The sequence below is a fragment of the Macrobrachium nipponense genome, chromosome 11 (genome assembly GCF_015104395.2).
Source record: "Macrobrachium nipponense isolate FS-2020 chromosome 11, ASM1510439v2, whole genome shotgun sequence".
NCBI lineage: Eukaryota > Metazoa > Arthropoda > Malacostraca > Decapoda > Palaemonidae > Macrobrachium > Macrobrachium nipponense.
The window spans coordinates 78273773-78298166 of record NC_061087.1 but is presented as its reverse complement, the minus strand read 5'-3'; the positions used below and the strand labels follow the sequence as shown (position 1 = coordinate 78298166).

At 35.0% G+C, this 24394-nt stretch overlaps 23 non-coding genes across 23 annotated transcripts; all 23 read left to right on the top strand.

Moving 5' to 3' along the window:
• Positions 1–4955: 4955 nt before the first annotated feature.
• Trnay-gua (transfer RNA tyrosine (anticodon GUA)) lies at positions 4956–5044 on the top strand. Its single transcript is given in 2 exon segments — positions 4956–4992; positions 5009–5044. It is a non-coding gene; the product is annotated as a tRNA-Tyr (tRNA).
• Positions 5045–10055: 5011 nt separating this feature from the next.
• On the top strand, positions 10056–10127 carry Trnae-uuc (transfer RNA glutamic acid (anticodon UUC)). Its single transcript has one exon. It is a non-coding gene; the product is annotated as a tRNA-Glu (tRNA).
• Positions 10128–10366: 239 nt separating this feature from the next.
• Positions 10367–10438, top strand: Trnae-uuc (transfer RNA glutamic acid (anticodon UUC)). The gene has a single exon. It is a non-coding gene; the product is annotated as a tRNA-Glu (tRNA).
• Positions 10439–11059: 621 nt separating this feature from the next.
• Positions 11060–11131, top strand: Trnae-uuc (transfer RNA glutamic acid (anticodon UUC)). The gene has a single exon. It is a non-coding gene; the product is annotated as a tRNA-Glu (tRNA).
• A 1025-nt stretch (positions 11132–12156) lies between these two features.
• Trnae-uuc (transfer RNA glutamic acid (anticodon UUC)) lies at positions 12157–12228 on the top strand. Its single transcript has one exon. It is a non-coding gene; the product is annotated as a tRNA-Glu (tRNA).
• A 267-nt stretch (positions 12229–12495) lies between these two features.
• Trnae-uuc (transfer RNA glutamic acid (anticodon UUC)) lies at positions 12496–12567 on the top strand. Its single transcript has one exon. It is a non-coding gene; the product is annotated as a tRNA-Glu (tRNA).
• Positions 12568–13046: 479 nt separating this feature from the next.
• Positions 13047–13118, top strand: Trnae-uuc (transfer RNA glutamic acid (anticodon UUC)). The gene has a single exon. It is a non-coding gene; the product is annotated as a tRNA-Glu (tRNA).
• A 603-nt stretch (positions 13119–13721) lies between these two features.
• Trnae-uuc (transfer RNA glutamic acid (anticodon UUC)) lies at positions 13722–13793 on the top strand. Its single transcript has one exon. It is a non-coding gene; the product is annotated as a tRNA-Glu (tRNA).
• A 583-nt stretch (positions 13794–14376) lies between these two features.
• Positions 14377–14448, top strand: Trnae-uuc (transfer RNA glutamic acid (anticodon UUC)). The gene has a single exon. It is a non-coding gene; the product is annotated as a tRNA-Glu (tRNA).
• A 545-nt stretch (positions 14449–14993) lies between these two features.
• Trnae-uuc (transfer RNA glutamic acid (anticodon UUC)) lies at positions 14994–15065 on the top strand. The gene has a single exon. It is a non-coding gene; the product is annotated as a tRNA-Glu (tRNA).
• A 259-nt stretch (positions 15066–15324) lies between these two features.
• On the top strand, positions 15325–15396 carry Trnae-uuc (transfer RNA glutamic acid (anticodon UUC)). Its single transcript has one exon. It is a non-coding gene; the product is annotated as a tRNA-Glu (tRNA).
• A 2052-nt stretch (positions 15397–17448) lies between these two features.
• Trnae-uuc (transfer RNA glutamic acid (anticodon UUC)) lies at positions 17449–17520 on the top strand. The gene has a single exon. It is a non-coding gene; the product is annotated as a tRNA-Glu (tRNA).
• Positions 17521–17879: 359 nt separating this feature from the next.
• Trnae-uuc (transfer RNA glutamic acid (anticodon UUC)) lies at positions 17880–17951 on the top strand. Its single transcript has one exon. It is a non-coding gene; the product is annotated as a tRNA-Glu (tRNA).
• A 452-nt stretch (positions 17952–18403) lies between these two features.
• Trnae-uuc (transfer RNA glutamic acid (anticodon UUC)) lies at positions 18404–18475 on the top strand. Its single transcript has one exon. It is a non-coding gene; the product is annotated as a tRNA-Glu (tRNA).
• A 1309-nt stretch (positions 18476–19784) lies between these two features.
• Trnae-uuc (transfer RNA glutamic acid (anticodon UUC)) lies at positions 19785–19856 on the top strand. The gene has a single exon. It is a non-coding gene; the product is annotated as a tRNA-Glu (tRNA).
• Positions 19857–20302: 446 nt separating this feature from the next.
• Positions 20303–20374, top strand: Trnae-uuc (transfer RNA glutamic acid (anticodon UUC)). The gene has a single exon. It is a non-coding gene; the product is annotated as a tRNA-Glu (tRNA).
• A 321-nt stretch (positions 20375–20695) lies between these two features.
• On the top strand, positions 20696–20767 carry Trnae-uuc (transfer RNA glutamic acid (anticodon UUC)). The gene has a single exon. It is a non-coding gene; the product is annotated as a tRNA-Glu (tRNA).
• A 316-nt stretch (positions 20768–21083) lies between these two features.
• Trnae-uuc (transfer RNA glutamic acid (anticodon UUC)) lies at positions 21084–21155 on the top strand. The gene has a single exon. It is a non-coding gene; the product is annotated as a tRNA-Glu (tRNA).
• Positions 21156–21906: 751 nt separating this feature from the next.
• On the top strand, positions 21907–21978 carry Trnae-uuc (transfer RNA glutamic acid (anticodon UUC)). Its single transcript has one exon. It is a non-coding gene; the product is annotated as a tRNA-Glu (tRNA).
• A 453-nt stretch (positions 21979–22431) lies between these two features.
• On the top strand, positions 22432–22503 carry Trnae-uuc (transfer RNA glutamic acid (anticodon UUC)). Its single transcript has one exon. It is a non-coding gene; the product is annotated as a tRNA-Glu (tRNA).
• A 329-nt stretch (positions 22504–22832) lies between these two features.
• Positions 22833–22904, top strand: Trnae-uuc (transfer RNA glutamic acid (anticodon UUC)). Its single transcript has one exon. It is a non-coding gene; the product is annotated as a tRNA-Glu (tRNA).
• Positions 22905–23220: 316 nt separating this feature from the next.
• Trnae-uuc (transfer RNA glutamic acid (anticodon UUC)) lies at positions 23221–23296 on the top strand. Its single transcript has one exon. It is a non-coding gene; the product is annotated as a tRNA-Glu (tRNA).
• A 743-nt stretch (positions 23297–24039) lies between these two features.
• On the top strand, positions 24040–24111 carry Trnae-uuc (transfer RNA glutamic acid (anticodon UUC)). The gene has a single exon. It is a non-coding gene; the product is annotated as a tRNA-Glu (tRNA).
• Positions 24112–24394: the final 283 nt, after the last annotated feature.

Genomic DNA, 24394 nt, shown 5'->3' with positions numbered 1-24394 from the left:
TGATATATATATAGAATAGATATTATAGAAGAATATATATATATCTATATATTATATATATATATCTTTCTATAGTATATTATATATATATTATATAATATATAATATATAATATATAATAGATAGATAGATGATATATAGATATATAATATAATGATATTTATTCTATCGGATATATCTATAGATATATATATATATATAGACTATATATATTTATATATAATATGTATATATATATATATTGAGATAGATGTGTATATATATATATATATATATATATATATATATATATATATATATATATATATATATATATCGACCACGTGTCTTACACAACCTGCTCAACTCCCAATTGTTCTCGTTACAGGCTTGCAATTGAGGCGCTGAGGACTTCTGGATTCGCGCCTCATGTGCTCCAGGGAAACCTCCCCCTTTTGTGCCTCCTACGCTCCACGTGTTCAGAAATCTCCGGTCACCTGTCCATCTACCTAATGAAGCTAACCTTAGAGTTTATATAACTATATTACCTACTCTGAAGCAGGTTCTCAGGCATAAATTTTGCATGTAATTGCAACTCCTTGTCCAAGCCATCGTCAGATAATTGCAGGATATCCCCCACAGTTGCACACTCGTAGGTACAATTGTATCAATATATCATCCCTACTGTGCTCCATCTTCCACAAATCTCCACTCGTAGTGTGTAATATAATATTATATATATAATATATGAATAATATATATTATATATATAAATATTCTATATATTTATATATAATGTATAATATATATATATATAGTATTATATGAAATATATATATAATTTATATTATTATTATTAATAATCTTATAATGTGTATATTATATATATATATTATATTCTATTATATATATATGTATATATAATATGTATAATATATATAATGTATTAATATATATATATTATATATATATATATATATATATCATATATTATAATATATATATATATATTATATATATATATATTATATATATATATATATACATATATACATACACACACACACACACACACACACACACATATATATATATATATATATATATATATATATATATATATATATATATTGTGTGTATGATATATTGATACAATTGTACCTACGAGTGTGCAACTGTGGGGGATATCCAGCAATTATCTGACAATGGCTTGAACAAGGAGTTGCAATTACATGCAAAAGTTATGGCTGAGGGCCTGCTTCAGAGTAGGTAATATAGATATATAAACTCTAAGGTTAGCTTCATTAGGTATATTTACACTCACAAATCATATTATGTAGAAAGTGATGATATTACCCTGTGGGTTTAAAGGGGACATAATGGCCCCACAACAGAGAAAATAATCAGCGATGAATTAGATCTTGAAGTAGATGGACAGGTGACCGGAGATTTCTGAACACGTGGAGCGTAGGAGGCACAAAAGGGGGAGGTTTCCCTGGAGCACATGAGGCACGAATCTAGAAATCCTCAGCGGCTCAATTGCAAGCCTGTAACGAGAACAATTGGGAGTTGAGCAGGTTGCGTAAGACACGTAGTCGAAATAACGAGGGAGGAGGGTGTATACGTATGGTACCGAACAACTTTATCTCATAAGGAATGAATTACGTTGCGATCAGTTACAAAGAAAAGAAGTTACGTTACTGATTATTGACTTTGAAAGCATTAACGTTATTTCACATTGGTACATTCTTTGGCTGACAGCCTACAACACAGTTCAGTTATAATACAATACAAATATAACATAATACAATTATAACGCAATGCAGGAATCGCTCAGGAAGATGAAAAGGAAATTAAGCTGGAGATGGAGATGGGACTGCCATAAATAATATTGCAGCTTGCTCATTACCTTTTATTGGAGATGGAGTTCGTTTTCTCAAGGTGTCGGTGGGAAGGGATATGTGATTCACCATAAACAATAACGTGGGCTGGCAGCAGTTCGTCTCTAGGGCACGTAGCTCAGGAGGAGCATGAAGAGGTCTAAAGATCGTCTAAGCTCGTTCGTCGTTGTTGTTGCTTAAGATTAAGCCAGCCTTGTGCTGGCACGGGCTCTTGCTCCTGGAGCAGCCCGTAACTGGATTATCTGTAAAAATTCAAAAACAGAATACGGTACCCATCAGTAGGAGAGAAAGCCTTATAGTAGTGAGACAGCCTAGTTGGAGAGTGCCGAGTAGGAAATGGAAGCGAGTTTTAGTCTGAGGGAAAAGTGGTCTAAAAAAAAAGGGTGGCGGGGGGCCGTGGGCGATGGGAGTAACCTACAACATTTCAGGTACAATATATATACATGTGTGCAGCATCTGAATATATGGCAACATATATCGGACAAACATTAAGAAAGTATAGCAGTATATATACATGTACACACCTACTCACACTCATACATATGTTCCCAAAGATGTGTATAGCTCCCATTGCAAAAAGAGAAATAGAGGGTTTGCGCATTGTGCAGATTTTTGTGGTTTTAACCATGTGAGAATTCTTTTCTCTGGGACGGGAGGTGGGTAATGCGTTCGTCTCGCATCTGGGCCTTATATCAACGTAACCAGAGGTAACGATAGGACCAGTGGAGCATAGTCAGTTGTCTATAATATGTAAGGAAAGACAGGCCACTTTTAGATCTGTAGAAGCTTCTCATCTAGTGAATGGATCCTTTGTTGCTAACTCGCTACTGCTGTTAAGCGTTTTCTTGAATAATCCGCTGATCGTATTCAAGTTCGTAAGCGGACTGTTCGACATCCCTGTTTGTTGATGCCCATTAGTATTAATGGCAAAGTACCCATGTTTAACATTAGTAATATCAGGATCGTTAATAGAGATGCATTGAATGCTATTTTTGTTCTCTGATTACAGCAATGCTTATAGATAAATTAAAAGATAATGTTCGATATTCATGTTCAGAGACAAAAAAAAAGAATAAAGATTAATACGAGCCGTTTCGTAATGTCAATACATAATGGGAGAAACGTATCGGGTTTTTTATTCTTAATTTGTACTAGTTAATTTAATTGTAAAATTATGTTACCTGGACCTTCACGGAGGTTGTACCATTTTGAGTCATGTCGGACGTATGCATAAACTGCGAATGTATCGTTTCCAAAACGCTTTGTTTATGGAATTTAGTGAAAAGTGAGACAATTACTCTCACAGTTTTGACGGTTTCAAACAGCTTTCATCCAATTGCCATCATTATGTTGCATCCCTAATAATTTATACATCAAAAACCGAACGCACTTGTTAGGCCAAGAAATGATTAAGTATTGCTTGCTGTTTAGTTAACTAGACTTAACTAAAATATACTTATTCGCCTTTCATGAGGCCTGTGTAAATTATTATTATAATATTTAGTTATAACCATATATCCTCTAGATAATTTTTTTATAATGCTGTGGATGGGATTTCAAATGACTAAAGTTTTTTTTTCTTTTTTTATAACTAACGAGTATAGTTAAAGGAGCTTTAAAGGGTTACTGAATGTTAATTAACATATGTGTTTGTGTGTGCGTGTGTACGTGTTTGTGTATATATATTGTATAATTATATATGTATATATCTCTCTGTGTGTATACATACATGAGAGAGAGAGAGAGAGAGAGGTTAGGGGAGGGGTGGGGGCCCAATGGAGTAAGAGTGAGCCGATATTTGATGATACTAGTTTCAATGAAATACCATGTTACTGCAAATAACGACGGAGACCTTCTAATATTTCACATAAACCATTTCATTCACAATATTATGAAAATCGACCTCCAAACTGTACAAAAAAAGCAACTTGAGCAACCGTTTGAATTTCTTCCCATAAAAGATCTCGTTGAATAAATCCAATATTGATTTGCGATCACCAGATTCCTACTTATATGGGAAATGTGCCCATAGAAGCCCAATAAATAATATGCTATAGGAATGTTAGCACAGAAAGTATGCTAAGTAGAGCGAAGGTCATATATTTAAGGTGAATCACGTATTATGGAAATCTCGGTGAGACCTTATGAAGCATAATTTGCTCGTTTATATGTTAATAAGCATCAAAACCTTTTATTGGTGACTGGGAATTCTGACATTTTTTTTCTGAGATAAATCATTTTTAAGAAATATGTGTGCTTCCTTGTCAGCTGTTAGTACAGGTGTTTTATGATTGACCGCCGATGTGTGATGCAGGAAACTACAGGTGCGTGTTGTAGTCATTACACAGGCGCACACTGTGTATCCATCTTTATAATCTAAAGAGAAGATAATATCGTGAATTATTGTTAACCATTTAAATATTGCATTGTGGTTTTGAGTCATTCGTGATAATATCAAGACATTCATGGCCGTAGGTCATTTATGATAGTTTGAACACAGGTGTATATAGCGAGTCGTTCTTGATAACAAAAGCAGGTGTCTGTTTGGATTGGAGTCATTCTGAATAATATGAAAACAATAACGTATTGTGAATCATCCTTGATAATCCAAACACGTGTGTAATTTGACATTCTTGATTATCAGAGAAACATAGCGTATTGTGAATTTCTGTATCGTCTAAACACTTACCGGATAACGTGTCCTATAATGAATCGTTCTTGATCATCCATTACGATGACTAATGAGCGAGTCATTTTTGATAACGTAACCGCACTTGCTATCGTGATTCATTTAGGTAATTATAGCGCAGGCAATGAATTGAAGTTTTCTTCATTATTCTGATAATAATAGAGAAGAATAAACTGTTAATTCTTGTTTCGTCTGTAGGTATTCTTACGTGACTGTTTTAATGTTTCATACGACCAGTAGGGCCTTTTGATCTCACAGTATTATGAGTTATATATATATATATATATATATATATATATATATATATATATATATATTTGTGGCATCACCGCGGAGTAAACCGGAGCGTTGGAATTACATCAGAGATAAGCAGCTTCACTTGCATCCCTTCGATAGCTCAGTTGGTAGAGCGGTGGACTGTAGTTGGAACTAAGCAGACATCCATAGGTCACTGGTTCGAATCCGGTTCGAAGGAAAACTTTTACCTAGAGAATTCGGTACTGGATGAAATTAGTACTAGGGGAATGCTCCATGATGATAACCATTGCGTTGGTCTTTTGTAAAGTCTTCTCTGTGTCTGTTTCTATGTTTGAGTTATGTAATATAGTGGAGTATGTTATAAGGGGTGTTAAGCAGAGTTTAATCATCTCTTTTCACAAGATGGAGAATTACGTATATTGACCCCTCTCCCACCCCTTCTCTTTTAAAATAAAAGCGAAGCTTCAAAACTTTGTGAGGATAATTCATATCCCAAGCCCCCCTCACTCTCTCCCTTCCCACATAGAAATAAAATTGTGCGTTAAAATCCCCTGGATTATTATTATTATTATTATTATTATTATTATTATTTTTTTTTTGTGCTCTATCACAGTCCTCCAATTCGACTGGGTGGTATTTATAGTGTGGGGTTCCGGGTTGCATCCTGCCTCCTTAGGAGTCCATCACTCTTCTTACTATGTGTGCCGTTTCTAGGATCACACTCTTCTGCATGAGTCCTGGAGCTACTTCAGCCTCTAGTTTTTCTAGATTCCTTTTCAGGGATCTTGGGATCGTGCCTAGTGCTCCTATGATTATGGGTACGATTTCCACTGGCATATCCCATATCCTTCTTATTTTCTATTTTCAGATCTTGATACTTATCCATTTTTTCCCTCTCTTTCTCTTCACTCTGGTGTCCCATGGTATTGCGACATCAATGAGTGATACTTTCTTCTTGACTTTGTCATTCAACGTCACGTCTGGTCTGTTTGCACGTATCACCCTATCCGTTCTGATACCATAGTCCCAGAGGATCTTTGCCTGATCGTTTTCTATCACTCCCTCAGGTTGGTGCTCGTACCACTTATTACTGCAAGGTAGCTGATGTTTCTTGCACAGGCTCCAGTGGAGGGCTTTTGCCACTGAATCATGCCTCTTTTTGTACTGGTTCTGTGCAAGTGCCGGGCATTCACTTGCTATGTGGTTTATGGTTTCATTTTTCGTATTGCACTTCCTACATATGGGAGAGATGTTATTTCCGTCTATCGTACTTTGAACATATCTGGTTCTTAGGGCCTGATCTTGTGCCGCTGTTATCATTCCTTCAGTTTCCTTCTTTAGCTCTCCCCTCTGTAGCCATTGCCAATTGTCATCGCTGGCTAGTTCTTTAGTCTGTCTCATGTATTGTCCGTGCATTGGTTTGTTGTGCCAGTCCTCTGTTCTTTCTGTCTTCCTCCTGTCTCTGTGGCGCCGTGGAGGAGTGGGTTAGGTCGTCAATAGACTTAAGTCAAGTTAAGCAACATTGGGGCTGGTCAGTAGTTGGATGGGTGACCGCTCTCCTCGGCGTTGATTCCTTGGGAAAGGATCTTTACCATAATTCCCTCAGTCTACTCAGCTGTAAATGAGTACCTATCCCTGATGGGGTAGGGTCCAGCTATGGGTTAAATAGCAAAACTCAGCAATGATGGAAAGAAATGAAGGAATAAACGACAACGACGTAAATGGAACCTCTGGCAACAGAGGAGCTTCGTCCGGCAACCAGATATTCAACCCAATTATTATTATTATTATTATTATTATTATTATTATTATTATTATTATTATTATTATTTTACATAACATTTACAAACTTAACTTCCGCAAATTTATTTCGAAAAACATTTAGGGAAACATGATATAATAATAATTTTTGAGCATTTTTTTTTCAAAACTCGGGCCTGAGATGAAAGTATCAATTATTGGTACAAGACAGTTCGGAAAGTTTGAATTTATAAAAGAAGTTTTAACTGTGCTTCATGCTCGGTAAAAATTTTAATCCCATATGGTCTAGTGGCTAGACCATATGGGATTCCTGACATGGGAAGATTTTTGAAGAGGATCTTGCACAAGATCAAGAAGTAAAATTAATGACACTAGAAAAAAAGGAAGGTTCACTTCGTATATAGATATAATATGTAATATAAATCCATTGCCTTTTATGTAAATAGAGTAGCACTCAAAAACTAGTGTACTTTATTTGTCAAAAGTAATAGCAATGTGAATAAGGGGTAGAGACGTCAACTGTACATTGGGACGCTATTGACAACTGATTGTTTCCTTCAAAAAAATATAATTATGTAGGTAAAAATTGCATTTAATTTAGTTGGGTAAATGATGAAATACAGAAGCTGCATAACAATTGATTGTACTCGCATCGCTCTGGTAAATAATCACTAAATCTAGATGAAGTGAAGCCTTTGATAATGAGCAGTTTATTCAGTGGTTATTGTCTCATAAAAATTAGAAATTTATGACCAGTAGAAGGAAATCTCTCATCCCAATATTTTTCATCTTAAAAATTACAGTAATAATGTTTAACATACAATTTTAACAAACTAATTATTCGTAGATAGTTGATTATGAAATGTTACTAATGAAAAAATAATCGGATGATAAATTGCTTTTATTTTCTGCTTAAGGAGTACTTTCCATTTCTCTCTGGCACATTCTCTCAGTAGATAGTTGCACACATATCTTTTTATGCATAACATCATATTTTATATATTTCGTGATCAAGTTATTTATAAATACATATAATTATATATATGAGATATATATATATATATATATATATATATATATATATATATATATATATATATATATATATAATACACAACACACACACACACACCACACACATATATATATATATATATAATATATATATATATATATTATATATTATATTATATATAAAATATAATAATAATACCCGTATATATATATGGGTATATTAATTAATAATATACATATGTATGTGTATATATATATATTATATATATGTATATGTATGTGTGTGTATATATGTATATGTGCATGTATGTGTATACTGCATATATGTATATATACATATATGAATTTTTATCACATCACCCTGATTCATATACATACATGCATCAAGCTACAAAAATCTTTTAATATCCAATTCACCTTGCCTTAGAATTCATATATTTTCATATATATGTTAACCGAAGGGGTATTTTTAGTTAATAATAATTTTGTCCTCTGTGAATTCGAGCCAGCGCCCAAGTTGTTGGCCGAGTCGGTAATTTCACTGACGTCCCGATTTCTCCTCTGTGCGCTGGTTCAAATCCACAAGAGGACAAAATTATTATCATCTAAAAAATTTTCACTTTGGTTAACACATATGAAAATATATTAATTCCGAGGTAGAGTGTTTTGGATGTAAATGGAAATTTATAGCTTAATGCACACACATATACTATATATATATATATATATATATATATATATATATATATATATATATATATATATATAATGTGTGTGTACACACACACACACACACACACACACACACATGTGACTGCCTTAACCCTGATTCATTCGCTTTCCCACTCTCTGTTAGAAATGAAGGTGTGTCTATGATCCTTGTCAATTTTTGGGGGATATGCTGCATCTGTAAATACTCAAGGTTGAGTGGAAAGTATAATTGATGAAAGAATTAGGGAAAAGTTTGAAATAATAAAAGATGTTTTAAGTTTGTTTTGTAAATTTTAATGTTTTCAGATCCCATGTGGGCTAGTGGACAGGATAACTGGGTATAATCCAGGAAGTCCGGGTCTGATTCTCGTCATGGGGAGCTGTTTTGAAGGTGTCATTGGGAAGGTAGATGACCTACCTTAGTTCTTGTGTTGAAAGTTTATTATGTTTTCTCTTTCTCTCTCTCACTCTCTCTATCTCTTGCAGAACCCACAGAGTTATTCTTATGGTGTTAACTAAATGATGGTGAAACTGAGCAGCCAACTATTTAGTTAAAGATTTATGGAAAGGTTAAATAATAAAAGGGACTTTGATATTTTTTAAACAAATAACACTTATAGATCCCATGCAGTCTAGTGGCTAGGATACCTGGCATTCACCCAGGAGGCTTGGGTTAGATTTTCTGCATGGGAAGATGCTTCAAAGAAGACATTTCAGAGGTATTTGATATGCTATATATTTGTAAACCCACCAAATTGTTCTTTATGGTGTTAGCTACATCATTTTGGAAATGAATAAAAATTTTGTGGAAATGTTTAAGTAATATAAGAGGCTTTAGTCTCTTTGAAGCATATGACATTTTCAGATCCCACGTGGTTTAGTGGCTAGGATACCTGGCTTTTAACCAGAAGGTCTGGCTTCAATTCCCAGCATGGGAATATATTTTGAAAGGGGACATTCTGGATATAGTTGATATGCTGTAGTCATTCTTTGGAAATTTCTCTCTCTCTCTCTCTCTCTCTCTCTCTCTCTCTCTCTCTCTCTCTCTCTCTCTCTCTCTCTCTCTCTCTCTCTCTCTCTCTAGAAATGAAGATATACTTGTAATTGAGAAGGAAACAAATTTATTAAAGATTTGTGGAAATGTTCAGGTAATAAAAGAGACTTTGATCTCTTTGAAACATTACATTTTCAGATCCCATGTGGTCTAGTGCTTAGGATACCTGATTTCCCCCAGGAAGCCTGGGTTCCATTCCCAGTGTGGTAATGTATTTTGAAGGTGACACATCAGAGGTAGTTGATGTTCTTTATTACTTATTTGATGTGCTTTATTACTTATGTTGAAGTGTGAATGTGTATTTACATATTCCCCAGAGTTCTTATGATCAATCGTGTAAACTACATTTTACTGAAACTGAAAAGAAAACTATTTTGTTAAAAATTATGGAAATGTTAAGCTCATAAAAGAGACTTTATGATCATTGAAACAAATTACTTTTTTCAGATCATATGTGGTCTAGTGGCTAGGATACCTGGGTTTTACCCAGGAAGCCTGGGTTTGATTTCCAGCATGGGAATATATTTTGAAGGTGACATTCAAATGAATGTGTGCTTGCATATTCTGCATATTCAGTCATGTAAGCTACATTTTCTTGAAACCTAAATAATACTATTTTAAGAATTTTGGAAAAGTTAAGTTCATAAAAAGTGACTTTATCCTCTTTAAAGCAATGAACATTTTCAGATCCCATGTGGTCTAGTGGCTAGGATACCTGGCTTTCACCCAGGAGGCCCGGGTTCGATTCCCGGCATGGGAATTCATTTTGAAGTCAACACTCCTGAGTTAGTTGATGTGCTGTAGTCTCTCTCTCTCTCTCTCTCTCTCTCTCTCTCTCTCTCTCTCTAAAAATGAAGATATACTTGTAAATCCAGCAAGAATTGTTCTTATGGCATTCTTGAAATTGAGAAGAAAACAAAATTGTTAAATATTATTTTATGGAAATGTTAAAGTAATAAAAGAGGCTATGATCTCTTTAAAACATATACCATTTCCAGATCCCATGTGGTCTAGTGGCTAGGATACCTGGCTTTCACCCAGGAGGCCCGGGTTCGATTCCCGGCATGGGAAGATGTTTTGTAGGTGACATTTCAGAAGTAGTTAATGTTGAAGTGTTTGTACATATATTGTCTCTCTCTTGCTCTCTCTCTCTCTCTCCTCTCCTCTCTCTATCTATCATTCACACAAAAATGATTGCTTGCTTTCATATTCTGCAGAGTTCTTATAATCAACCATGCAAGTTACATTTTCATGAAATCAAAATAAAAACTATTTTGTCAAAAATTATGGAAATTTTAAGCTCATAAAAGAGACGTTATCCTATTTTAATCAAATTACATTTACGGATCACTTGTTGTCTAAGACTTGGCTTTCACCCAAGAAGCCTGGGTTCAATTTCCACTGTTGGAATATATTTTGAAAGTGACATTCCAGAGATAGTTGATATGCTTTTGTACTTATATTAAAGTGTTTGCATATATGCTTATCTCTTTCTCTCTCTCTCGCTCTCATACAAATAATGAATGTGTGCTTGTATGTTCCACAGTGTTGTTATAATCATGTAAGCTTCATTTTCTTGACACTAAAAGGAAATTACTTTGTTTCAAAGGAAATTACTTTGTTTCAAATTTTGGAAAGGTTAAGTTCATAAAAATAGATCTTATCCTCTTTGAAACTGATTTCATTTTCAGATCCCATGTGGTCTAGTGGCTAGGATACCTGGCTTTCACCCAGGAGGCCCGGGTTCGATTCCCGGCATGGGAATATATTTTGAAGGTAACATTTCAGAGGAAATTGATGTGCTTAATTACTTATGTTGAAGTGTGTACTCTCTCTCTCTCTCTCTCTCTCTCTCTCTTCTTTCTTTCTTTCTATCTCTCTCTCTTATAAGAATAAATGTGCGATTGCATATTCTGCCACGTTGTTCTAATCATGTAAGCTATATTTTAATGAAACTGGAAAGATAACAATTTAAAGGTGACATTCCAGAGGTAGTTGATATGCTTTTGTACTTATATTAAAGTGTTTGCATATATGCATATATCTTTTTCTCTCTCTCTCACTCTCTCATACGAATAATGAATGTGTGCTTGTATGTTCCACAGTGTTGTTATAATCACGTAAGCTTCATTTTCTTGACACTAAATGGAAATTACTTTGTTTCAAATTTTGGAAAGGTTAAGTTCATAAAAATAGATCTTATCCTCTTTGAAACTGATTACATTTTCAGATCCCATGTGGTCAAGTGGCTAGGATACCTGGCTTTCACCCAGGAGGCCCGGGTTCGATTCCCTGCATGAGAATATATTTTGAAGGTAACATTTCAGAGGAAATTGATGTGCTTAATTACTTATGTTGAAATGTGTACTCATATCTTTCTATCTCTCTATCTCTCTCTCTCTCTTCTTTCTTTCTATCTCTCTCTCTTATAAGAATAAATGTGCGATTGCATATTCTGCAGCGTTGTTCTAATCATGTAAGCTATATTTTAATGAAACTGGAAAGATAACAATTTGAAGGTAACATTCCAGAGGTAGTTGATATCCTTTTGCACTTATATTAAAGTGTTTGCATATATGCATATCTCTTTCTCTCTCTCGCTCTCTCATACAAATAATGAATGTGTGCTTGTATGTTCCACAGTGTTGTTATAATCATGTAAGCTTCATTTTCTTGACACTAAAAGGAAATTACTTTGTTTCAAAGGAAATTACTTTGTTTCAAATTTTGAAAAGGTTAAGTTCATAAAAATAGATCTTATCCTCTTTGAAACTGATTACATTTTCAGATCCCATGTGGTCTAGTGGCTAGGATACCTGGCTTTCACCCAGGAGGCCCGGGTTAGATTCCCGGCATGGGAATATATTTTGAAGGTAACATTTCAGAGGTAGTTGATATGCTTTTGTACTTTATATTAAAGTGTTTGCATATATGCATATCTCTTTCTCTCTCTCTCTCGCTCTCTCATATGAATAATGAATGTGTGCTTGTATGTTCCACATTGTTGTTATAATCACGTAAGCTTCATTTTCTTGACACTAAAAGGAAATTACTTTGTTTCAAATTTTGGAAAGGTTAAGTTCATAAAAATAGATCTTATCCTCTTTGAAACTGATTACATTTTCAGATCCCATGTGGTCTAGTGGCTAGGATACCTGGCTTTCACCCAGGAGGCCCGGGTTCGATTCCCGGCATGGGAATATATTTTGAAGATAACATTTCAGAGGAAATTGATGTGCTTAATTACTTATGTTGAAGTGTGTACTCATATCTTTCTCTCTCTCTCTCTCTTCTCTCTCTCTCTTCTTTCTTTCTTTCTAGCTTTCTCTCTCTTATAAAAATAAATGTGTGATTGTATATTCTGCAGCGTTGTTCTAATCATGTAAGCTATATTTTAATGAAACTGGAAAGATAACAATTTGAAGGTGACATTCCAGAGGTAGTTGATATGCTTTTGTACTTATATTAAAGTGTTTGCATATATACATATCTCTTTCTCTCTCTCTCTCACTCTCTCATACGAATAATGAATGTGTGTTTGTATGTTCCATAGTGTTGTTATAATCACGTAAGCTTCATTTTCTTGACACTAAATGGAAATTACTTTGTTTCAAATTTTGGAAAGGTTAAGTTCATAAAAATAGATCTTATCCTCTTTGAAACTGATAACATTTTCAGATCCCATGTGGTCTAGTGGCAAGGATACCTGGCTTTCACCCAGGAGGCCCGGGTTCGATTCCCGGCATGGGAATATATTTTGAAGGTAACATTTCAGAGGAAGTTGATGTGCTTAATTACTTATGTTGAAGTGTGTACTTGTATCTTTCTCTCTCTCTCTTTCTCTCTTTCTCTCTCTTCTCTCTCTCTCTCTCTCTCTCTCTCTTATAAGAATAATGTGCGATTGCATATTCTGCAGCATTGTTCTAATAATGTCAGCTATATTTTAATGAAACTGAAAAGAAAACTATTTTGCAAAAGAAAACTATTTTGTAAATAATTTGCAAAGTGTTAAGCTCTTAAAAGGGATTTTATTCCCTTTGTAGCAACTTACATTTTCAGATCCCCCGTGTTCTAGTAGCCAGGTTACCTGACTTTTGCCAGAAGGTCCACCTTTAATTCCTTAAAAGGTAAGATGTTGTATAGAGGACATCTTAGAGATAGTTCATTCTCTCTCTCTCTCTCTCTCTTTCTCTCTTATAAACAAAATATATAATGTAAATTCAGAAGAATTGTTATCATGGTATTAGCTACATCATCTTGAAAATGAGAAGAAAATGAATTTGTTAAAGATTTATGGAGATGTTTAAGTAATAAAAGGGACTTTGATCACTTTTAATTTTATTACATTTTCATATCCCATGTGGTCTAGTGGCTAGGATACCTGGCTTTCACCCAGGAGGCCCGGGTTTGATTCCCGGCATGGGAATATATTTTGAAGGTAACATTTCAGAGTAAGTTGATGTGCTTTATTGCTTATGTTAAAGTGTTTGCATATATAAATATATATATATATATATATAATATATATATATATATATATATATATATATATATATATATGTATATGTATATATAGAGTCATATCACATTATTGTGATTCATATACATACATCGAGCTACAAATGTCCTTTAATATCTAATTTGCTCTACCTCACAATTAATATATATGCTTAACCGAAGGGGAATTTTTTTAGGTGATAAGAGAATTGTCGGCTCCTGGGTGCGAGCCCTTGATACCATACAAACCCAGGACGACAGTGAAGCTTTTACCTATTTTCTCTTCTCTCTCTTCTCTCTTCTCTCTCTCTTCTCTCTTCTCTCTCCCTCTTTCCTATAAGAATAAATGTGCAATTGCTTATTCCGCAACGTTGTTTTAATCATGTAAGCTATATTTTCATGAAATTGGAAAAAAACTATTTTGTAAAAGAAAACTAATTTATAAATAATTTGGGAAATGTTGAGCTCTTAAAACGGGGTTTATTTGCTTTGAAACAAATTACATTTTCAGATCCCATGTGGTCTAGTGGCTAGGATACCTGGCTTTCACCCAGGAGGCCCGGGTTCGATTCCCGGCATGGGAAAATGTTTTGAAGGTGACATTTCAGAGGTAGTTGAAGTGTTTGTAAATTGTCTCTCTCTCTCTCTCTCTCTCTCTCTCTCTCTCTCTCTCTCTATCACTCACACAAAAATTATTGCTTGCTTTCATATTCCGCAGAGTTCTTACAATCAATCAACCATGCAAGCTACATTTTCATGAAACTGAAAAAAACTATTTTGTTAAAAATTATGGAGATGTTAATCAAGTTCATAAGAGAGACTTGGATACCTGGCTTTCACCCTGGAAGCCCAGGTTCAATTTCCACTGTTAGAATATATTTTGAAGGTGAAATTCCAGAGGTAGTTGATATGCTTTTGCACTTATATTTGAGTGTTTGCATATATACTATATCTTTCTCTCTCTCTCTCGCACGAATGATTGTGTGCTTGCATGTTCCTCAGAGTTGTTATAATCACGTAAGCTACTTTTTCTTTACACTAAAAAGGAAATTACTTTGATACAAATTTTGGAAAGGTTAAATTCATAAAAATAGATCTTATCCTCTTTGAAACAGATTACATTTTCATATCCCATGTGGTCTAGTGGCTAGGATACCTGGCTTTCACCCAGGAGGCCCGGGTTCGATTCCCGGCATGGGAATATGTTTTTAAGGTAACTTTTCAGGGGAAGTTGATGTGCTTTAGTACTTATGTTGAAGTGTTTGCACATATCTTTCTCTCTCTCTCCCTTTCTCTCTTTTATAAGAATAAATGTCCGCTTGCATATTCTGCAGCATTGTTCTAGTCATGTAAGCTATCTTCTCATGAAACTGGAAAGGAAACTATTTCGTAAATAATTTGGGAAGTGTTTAGCTCTTAAAAGGGAGTTTATTCCCTTTGATTCAAATTGCATTTTCAGATCCCATGTGGTCTAGTGGCTAGGATACCTGGCTTTCACCCAGGAGGCCTGGGTTTGATTCCCGGCAAGGGAATACATTTTGAAGGTAACATTTCAGAAGTATTTACACATCTCTCTCTCTCTCTCATATAAAAATAAATTTGCACTTGCATATTCTGCAGTATTGTTCTAATCATGTAAGCTATATTCTGCAGTATTGTTCTAATCATGTAAGATATGTTTTCATGAAACTGGAAAGAAAATTGTTTTGTAAATAATTTGGAAAGATTTGAGCTCTTATAAAGGGAGTTTATTCTCTTAAAAAAATTATATTTTTTCAGATCCCATGTGGTCTATAGTTCAACACATCTAAACCCTGTTGCCACTTCTCTCTTAACCTTTAAATCGTCCCCGTCTCAAGTCCTCAGCCATCTCCCAGTGAGGCAATATTTGGGACAGTACTTAACGAAACTGACTGTATAAATCCTAATCCGTAAAATCGATCCCCATTCTATTTGGTTATTAATTTGAGGCTATTTATTTTTATATATGGTATGACATATACCTTTAAATTTGGCATATATTACATATTTTATTTGGTGATATATTTCATTAAAAGTAATAAAAATCTGTAATTACCATTCATTATGTCATGACATTTTCTTATAATATTGTCAGTAGAGTAACTTCTATTAATTTTTTTTTTTATTTCTTGAATTTTCCGTCTGCCATACTATCCATTTCCTAAACAAGTTTGTAATATTTTGCATTTCATTGCTCTTTATTTTAGGTTTTCCCCTCATTTTCATTCACCAAGTTATGATTTACTTAAATTTCATTTCCTTTTTCTTAGCATATTTTGTCTTTAAAACCACACAGTATTCTGCCTTATTCTCTCTTGACTACAATTTCACTGATCTCCATTGTATTTGGTTATTACTTTTAAGGCTGTAATATTCTCTTATGTTTTTATCATTTATACCTTTTAAGTTTTGCATATCTTACATTGCATTTTATTTGAAATTTTTTTCATTTAAAGTAAAAAAGAATCTGGCATGAAAATTCATTATTTCTTATGACATTATCTTCTTAAAATATATATGACATATAGATATGAAAACACAATAGATTAAAAAAAGATTTATTATAACTTATAAATCTAATGCATGTAACAATTTTTACTTTTTATAAGGATGTTGCACGCAAACTCATCACTGGAAGAGAAACAATATATTTCCAATAATTCTCACAAGAATTGTAATAATATGATGCTATACAAAATGTACATTACGAAGAATCTTCGTTGTCAGATGATCTTAGTTCAATAATAGATATTCTTTGCAGCATCGCCTGTTTGCAAGTTTTCAGAATGCTTAACTGTATTTGCCCGTTTCACAACGAGCTTTCTGTAGGAATGAATTAATTTCACTATTGACTATTGTTCTCAGTAACCTAAATCAAGAGGTTCTTTTTGGCGCTAAAGTTCTCGGCTAGACCGGGCGGTGGGGCCTTATACAAAGGTTAGCTTAAGAGATAAATCTTTTAAACTTCATGGTTTAATAGGCTTGGCCCACCTGCATATCGCCTGCCAAATGTAACAAGAAAAGTGTCAACCTTTTTCAAAAGATTTGTCACGTTTATAAATGCGATTTCTCATTTTTAATTACCCATTTATTGATTCATGTGTTATAAAGTAAGGTATTGAAAACTGAATACTGGTAGATGTGCTAACAGGGTTTTTTACCATAAGAAGAAAACAATCTCTCGGTTTAGATCTGTCGAACTATAGTGGCTAGGATACCTAGCCTTCATCCAGGAGGCCTGGGTTCGATTCCTGGCATGGAAATATACTATTTTAAGGGTAACATTTCAGAAGAAGTTGATGTGCTTTATTACTTATGTTGAAGTGTTTGCACATTCTCTCTCTCTCTCTCTCTCTCTCCCTCTCCCTCTCCTCTCTCTCTCTCTCTCATAGGAATAATTGTGCACTAGCATATTCCACAGTGTTGTTCTAATCATGTAAGCTAAATTTTCAGGAAACTGGAAAGAAAACTATTTTGTAAAAGAAAATTATTTGTAAATAATTAGGGAAGTGTTAAGCTCTTGAAAGGAAGTTTATTCCCTTGAAATAAATTACATTTTCAGATCCCATGTGGTCTAGTGGCTAGGATACCTGGCTTTCACCCAGGAGGCCCGGGTTCGATTCCCGGCATGGGAATATTTTTTGAAGTTAACATTTCAAGAGGAAGTTGATGTGCTTTATGATAAAGTGGCTTTATGTTGATGTACTTATGTTAAAGTGGCTGCACACACTCTCTCTCTCTCTCTCTCTCTCTCTCTCTCTCTCTCTCTCTCTCTCTCTCTCTCTCTCTCTCTCTCTCTCTCTTTTATAAGAATAAACGACCGCTTGCATATTCTGTAGCGTTTTTCTAATCATGTAAGCTATATTATCATGAAACTGGTAAGAAAACTATATTATCATGAAACTGGTAAGAAAACTTATTTTGTAAATAATTTGGGAAATATTAAGCTCGTAAATGGAAGTTTATTCTGTTTGAAACAAATGTAACTTTCAGATCCCATGTGGTCTAGTGGCTAGGATACCTGGCTTTCACCCAGGAGGCCCGGGTTCGATTCCCGGCATGGGAAAATGTTTTAGTTGACTTACCTTAATACTGATGTTGAAAATTTGTTTATATTACTCTCTCTCACACGCTCGCTTTTGAGGAACGCGTAGAATTGCTCGTATGGCATTAACTACAGAATTGTGAAACTGAGCAGGAAAGGAAGACACTTTTTTTTTTTCTCTGAAGGAAATTACATTTTCAGATCCCATCCAATTAAGAGATAGTTAATATGCTGGAGTCCTCTCTCTCTCTCTCTCTCTCTCTCTCTCTCCTCTCTCGCTCTCTCTCTCTATCTCCTCCTCTCTATAATATAAATAATAAATTAAATTTGAACTTGTATATTCTGCAGCATTGTTCTAATCATGTAAGCTATATTTTCATAAAACTGGAAAGAAAACTATTTTGTAAATAATTTGGGAAGTGTTAAGCTCTTAAAAGGGAGTTTATTCCCTTGAAACAAATTACATTTTCAGATCCCATGTGGTCTAGTGGCTAGGATACCTGGCTTTCACCCAGGAGGCCCGGGTTCGATTCCCGGCATGGGAATATTTTTTGAAGTTAACATTTCAGAGAAAGTTGATGTGCTTTATGTTAAAGTGGCTTTATGTTGATGTACTTATGTTAAAGTGGCTGCACCTCTCTCTCTCTCTCTCTCTCTCTCTCTCTCTCTCTCTCTCTCTCTCTCTTATAAGAATAAACGTGCGCTTGCATATTCTGTAGTCTTTTTCTAATCATGTAAGCTATATTATCATGAAACTGGTAAGAAAACTTACTTTGTAAATAATTTAGGAAATGTTAAGCTCTTAAAAGGAAGTTTATTCCGTTTGAATAAACGTGGCTTGCATAATCTTTAGCATTGTTCTAATCACGTAAGCTATATTTTCATAAAAGTGGTAAAAAAACTGTTTTGTAAATAATTTGGGAAATGTTAAGCTTTTAAAAGGGAGTTTATTCCCTTTGAAGCAAATTACATTTTCAGATCCCATGTGGTCTAGTGGCTAGGATACTGGCTTTCACCCAGGAGGCCAGGGTTCGATTCCCGGCATGGGAAAATATTTTGAAGGTTACATTTTAAAAGTGGTTGACTTACCTTAATACTGATGTTGAAAATTTGTTTATATTACTTTCTCTCACACGGGCACTTTTGAGGAATGCTAGTTGTTCGTATGGTGTTAACTACATGATTGTGAAACTGAGCAGGAAAGGAAGACATTTTTTTTTTTTCTCTGAAGGAAATTACATTTTCAGATCCCATCCAATTAAGAGATAGTTGATATGCTGGAGTCTCTCTCGAGCTCTCTCTCTCTCTCTCTCTCTCTCTCTCATATAATAATAAATTTGCACTTGCATATTCTGTAGCATTGTTTTAATCATGTAAGCTATATTTTCATGAAACTGGAAAGATCACTATTTTGTAAATAATTTGGGAAGTATTAAGCTCTTAAAAGGGAGTTTATTCCTTTGAACACATTACATTTTCAGATCCCATGTGGTCGAGTGGCTAGGATACCTGGCTTTCACCCAGGACGCCTGGGTTTGATTCCCTGCATGGGTATATATTTTTAAGTTAATATTTCAGAGGAAATTGATGTGCTTTAGTAGTTATGATGAAATGGTTGCACCTTTCTCTCTCTCTCTCTCTCTCTCTCTCTCTCTCTCTCTCTCTCTCTCTCTCTCTCTCTCTCTCTCTCTCTCTTATAAGAAAAAATGTGGCTTGCATAATCTTTAGCATTGTTCTAATCACGTAAGCTATATTTTCATAAAAGTGGTAAAAAAACTGTTTTGTAAATCATTTGGGAAATGTTAAGCTTTTAAAAGGGAGTTTATTCCCTTTGAAGCAAATTAAATTTTCAGATCCCATGTGGTCTAGTGGCTAGGATACCTGGCTTTCACCCAGGAGGCCCGGGTTCGATTCCCGGCATGGGAAAATATTTTGAAGGTTACATTTTAAAAGTGGTTGACTTACCTTAATACTGATGTTGAAAATTTGTTTATATTACTTTCTCTCACACGGGCACTTTTGAGGAATGCTAGTTGTTCGTATGGTGTTAACTACATGATTGTGAAACTGAGCAGGAAAGGAAGACACTTTTTTTTTCTCTGAAGGAAATTACATTTTCAGATCCCATCCAATTAAGAGATAGTTGATATGCTGGAGTCTCTCTCTCTCTCTCTCTCTCTCTCTCTCTCTCTCTCTCTCTCTCTCTCTCTCTCATATAATAATAAATTTGCACTTGCATATTCTGTAGCATTGTTCTAATCATGTAAGCTATATTTTCATGAAACTGGAGAGAAAACTATTTGTAAATAATTTGGGGAGTGTTAAGCTCTTAAAAGGGAGTTTATTCCCTTGAAACAAATTACATTTTCAGATCCCATGTGGTCTAGTGGCTAGGATACCTGGCTTTCACCCAGGAAGCCTGGGTTCGATTCCCGGCATGGGAATATTTTTTGAAGTTAACATTTCAGAGGAAGTTGATGTGCTTTATGTTAAAGTGGCTTTATGTTGATGTACTTATGTCAAAGTGGCTGCACCTCTCTCTCTCTCTCTCTCTCTCTCTCTTTCTTTCTCTCTCTTTCTTTCCCTTTCTCTCTCTCTCTCTTTTATAAGAATAAACGTGCACTTGCATATTATGTAGCGTTTTTCTAATCATGTAAGCTATATTATCATGAAACTGGTAAGAAAACTTACTTTGTAAATAATTTGGGAAATGTTAAGCTCTTAAAAGGAAGTTTATTCCGTTTGAAACAAATTACATTTTCAGATCCCATGTGGTCTAGTGGCTAGGATACCTGGCTTTCACCCAGGAGGCCCGGGTTCAATTTCCGGCATGGGAATATTTTTTTAAGGTAACATTTCAGAGGAAGTTGGTGTGCTTTATGTTGATGTGGCTTTATGTTGATGCACTTATGTTAAAGTGGCTGCACCTCTCTCTCTCTCTCTCTCTCTCTCTCTCTCTCTCTCTCTCTCTCTCTCTCTCTCTCTCTCTCTTATAAGAATAAACGTGGCGCTTGCATATTCTGTAGCGTTTTTCTAATCATGTAAGCTATATTATCATGAAACTGGTAAGAAAACTTATTTTGTAAATAATTTGGGAAATGTTAAGCTCTTAAAAGGAAGTTTATTCTGTTTGAAACAAATTGCACTTTCAGATCCCATGTGGTCTAGTGGCTAGGATACCTGGCTTTCACCCAGGAGGCCCGGGTTCGATTCCCGGCATGGGAAAATGTTTTGAAGGTTACATTCGAGAAGTGGTTGACTTACCTTAATACTGATGATGAAAATTTGTTTATATTACTTTCTCTTACAGGCACACTTTTGAGGAACTCATAGAGTTGCTCGTATGGCGTTAACTACATGATTGTGAAACTGAGCAGGAAAGGAAGAGACTTTTTATTCTCTGAAGGTACATTTTCAGATCCCATCCAATTAAGAGATAGTTGATATGCTGGAGTCTCTCTCTCTCTCTCTCTCTCTTCTCTCTCTCTCTCTCATATAATAATAAATTTGAACTTGCATATTCTGTAGCATTATTCTAATCATGTAAGCTATATTTTCATGAAACTGGAAAGAAAACTATTTTGTAAACAATTTGTGAAGTGTTAAGCTCTTAAAAGGGAGTTTATTCCCTTGGAACACATTACATTTTCAGATCCCATGTGCTCGAGTGGATAGGATAGGATACCTGGCTTCCACCCAGGAAGCCCGGGTTTGATTCCCGGCATGGGTATATATTTTTAAGTTTACATTTCAGAACAAGTTGCACCTCTCTCTCTCTCTCTCTCTCTCTCTCTCTCTCTCTCTCTCTCTCTCTCTTAAAAGAATAAATGTGCGCTTACATAATCTGTAGCATTGTTCTAATCATGTAAGCTATATTTTCATAAAACTGGTAAAAAAACTGTTTTGTAAATCATTTGGGAAATGTTAAGCTTTTAAAAGGGAGTTTATTCCCTTTGAAGCAAATTACATTTTCAGATCCCATGTGGTCTAGTGGCTAGGATACCTGGCTTTCACCCAGGAGGCCCGGGTTCGATTCCCGGCATGGGAAAATATTTTGAAGGTTACATTTTAGAAGTGGTTGACTTACCTTAATACTGATGTTGAAAATTTGTTTATATTACTTTCTCTCACACGGGCAGTTTTGAGGAACGCTAGAGTTGTTCGTATGGTGTTAACTACATGATTGTGAAACTGAGCAGGAAAGGAAGACACTTTTTTTTCTCTGAAGGAAATTACATTTTCAGATCCCATTCAATTGAGAGATAGTTGATATGCTGGAGTCTCTCTCTCTCTCTCTCTCTCTCTCTCTCTCTCTCTCTCTCTCTCTCTCTCTCTCTCTATAATAATAATAAAGGTTTGCACTTGCATATTCTGATAGCATGTTCTAATCATGTAAGCTATATTTTCATGAAACTGGAGAGAAAACTATTTGTAAATAATTTGGGGAGTGTTAAGCTCTTAAAAGGGAGTTTATTCCCTTGAAACAAATTACATTTTCAGATCCCATGTGGTCTAGTGGCTAGGATACCTGGCTTTCACCCAGGAGGCCCGGGTTCGATTCCCGGCATGGGAATATTTTTTGAAGTTAACATTTCAGAGGAAGTTGATGTGCTTTATGTTAAAGTGGCTTTATGTTGATGTACTTATGTTAAAGTGCCTGCACCTCTCTCTCTCTCTCTCTCTCTCTCTCTCTCTTTCTCTTTTCTCTCTCTCTCTCTCTTTCTTTCTCTCTCTCTCTTTTCTAAAGAATAAATGTGCGCTTGCATATTATGTAGCGTTTTTTCTAATCATGTAAGCTATATTATCATGAAAAATTGTAAGAAACTTATTTGTAAATAATTTGGGAAATGTTAAGCTCTTAAAAGGAAGTTTATTCCGTTTGAAACAAATTACATTTTCAGACCTCATGTGGTCTAGTGGCAAGGATACCTGGCTTTCACCCAGGAGGCCCAGGTTCGATTCCCGGCATGGGAAATTTTTTTAAGGTAACATTTCAGAGGAAGTTGGTGTGCTTTATGTTAAAGTGGCTTTATGTTGATGTACTTATGTTAAAGCGGCTGCACCTCTCTTCTCTCTCTCTCTCTTCTCTCTCTCTCTCTCTCTCTCTCTCTCTCTCTCTCTCTCTCTCTTTTATAAGAATAAACATGCGCTTGCATATTCTGTAGCGTTTTTCTAATCATGTAAGCTATATTATCATGAAACTGGTAAGAAAACTTATTTTGTAAATAATTTGGGAAATGTTAAGCTCTTAAAAGGAAGTTTTCTGTTTGAAACAAATTACATTTTCAGATCCCATGTGGTCTAGTGGCTAGGATACCTGGCTTTCACCCAGGAGGCCCGGGGTTCGATTTCCCGGCATGGGTCAAAAATGTTTTGAAGGTTCAATTTCCGCGAAGTGGTTTGACGTTACCTTAATACTGATGATGAAAATTTGTTTATATTACTTTCTCTTACAGGCACACTTTTGAGGAACTCATAGTTGCTCGTATGGCGTTAACTACATGATTGTGAAACTGAGCAGGAAAGGAAGAGACTTTTTATTCTCTGAAGGTACATTTTCAGATCCCATCCAATTAAGAGATAGTTGATATGCTGGAGTCTCTCTCTCTCTCTCTCTCTCTCTCTCTCTCTCTCTCTCTCTCTCTTTCTCATATAATAATAAATTTGCACTTGCATATTCTGTAGCATTGTTCTAATCATGCAAGCTATATTTTCATGAAACTGGAAAGAAAACTATTTTGTAAACAATTTGTGAAGTGTTAAGCTCTTAAAAGGGAGTTTATTCCCTTGGAACACACTACATTTTCAGATCCCATGTGCTCGAGTGGATAGGATACCTGGCTTTCACCCAGGAAGCCTGGGTTCGATTCCCGGCATGGGTATATATTTTTAAGTTTACATTTCAGAACATGTTGCACCTCTCTCTCTCTCTCTCTCTCTCTCTCTCTTAAAAGAATAAATGTGCGCTTACATAATCTGTAGCATTGTTCTAATCACGTAAGCTATATTTTCATAAAACTGGTAAAAAAAACTGTTTTGTAAATCATTTGGGAAATGTTAAGCTTTTAAAAGGGAGTTTATTCCCTTTGAAGCAAATTACATTTTCAGATCCCATGTGGTCTAGTGGCTAGGATACCTGGCTTTCACCCAGGAGGCCCGGGTTCGATTCCCGGCATTGGAAGATGTTTTGCAGGTGACATATCAGAGATAGTTGATATGCTTTATTACTCTGTTGAAGTGTTTGCATATACATTCTCTCTCTCTCTCTCTCTCTCTCTCTCTCTCTCTGTCTTTGTTTCTCTCTCATAAAATGAATGTGCTGGCATATTCTGCAGGACTGTTAATATTATGTAAGCTTCATTTTCATGAAACTGAAAAGAAAATTTTGTTAAAAACTAGGGAATGGTTAAGCTCATAAAAGAGACTTTATTCTCTTTGAAACAAATTACATTCGCAGATCCTAT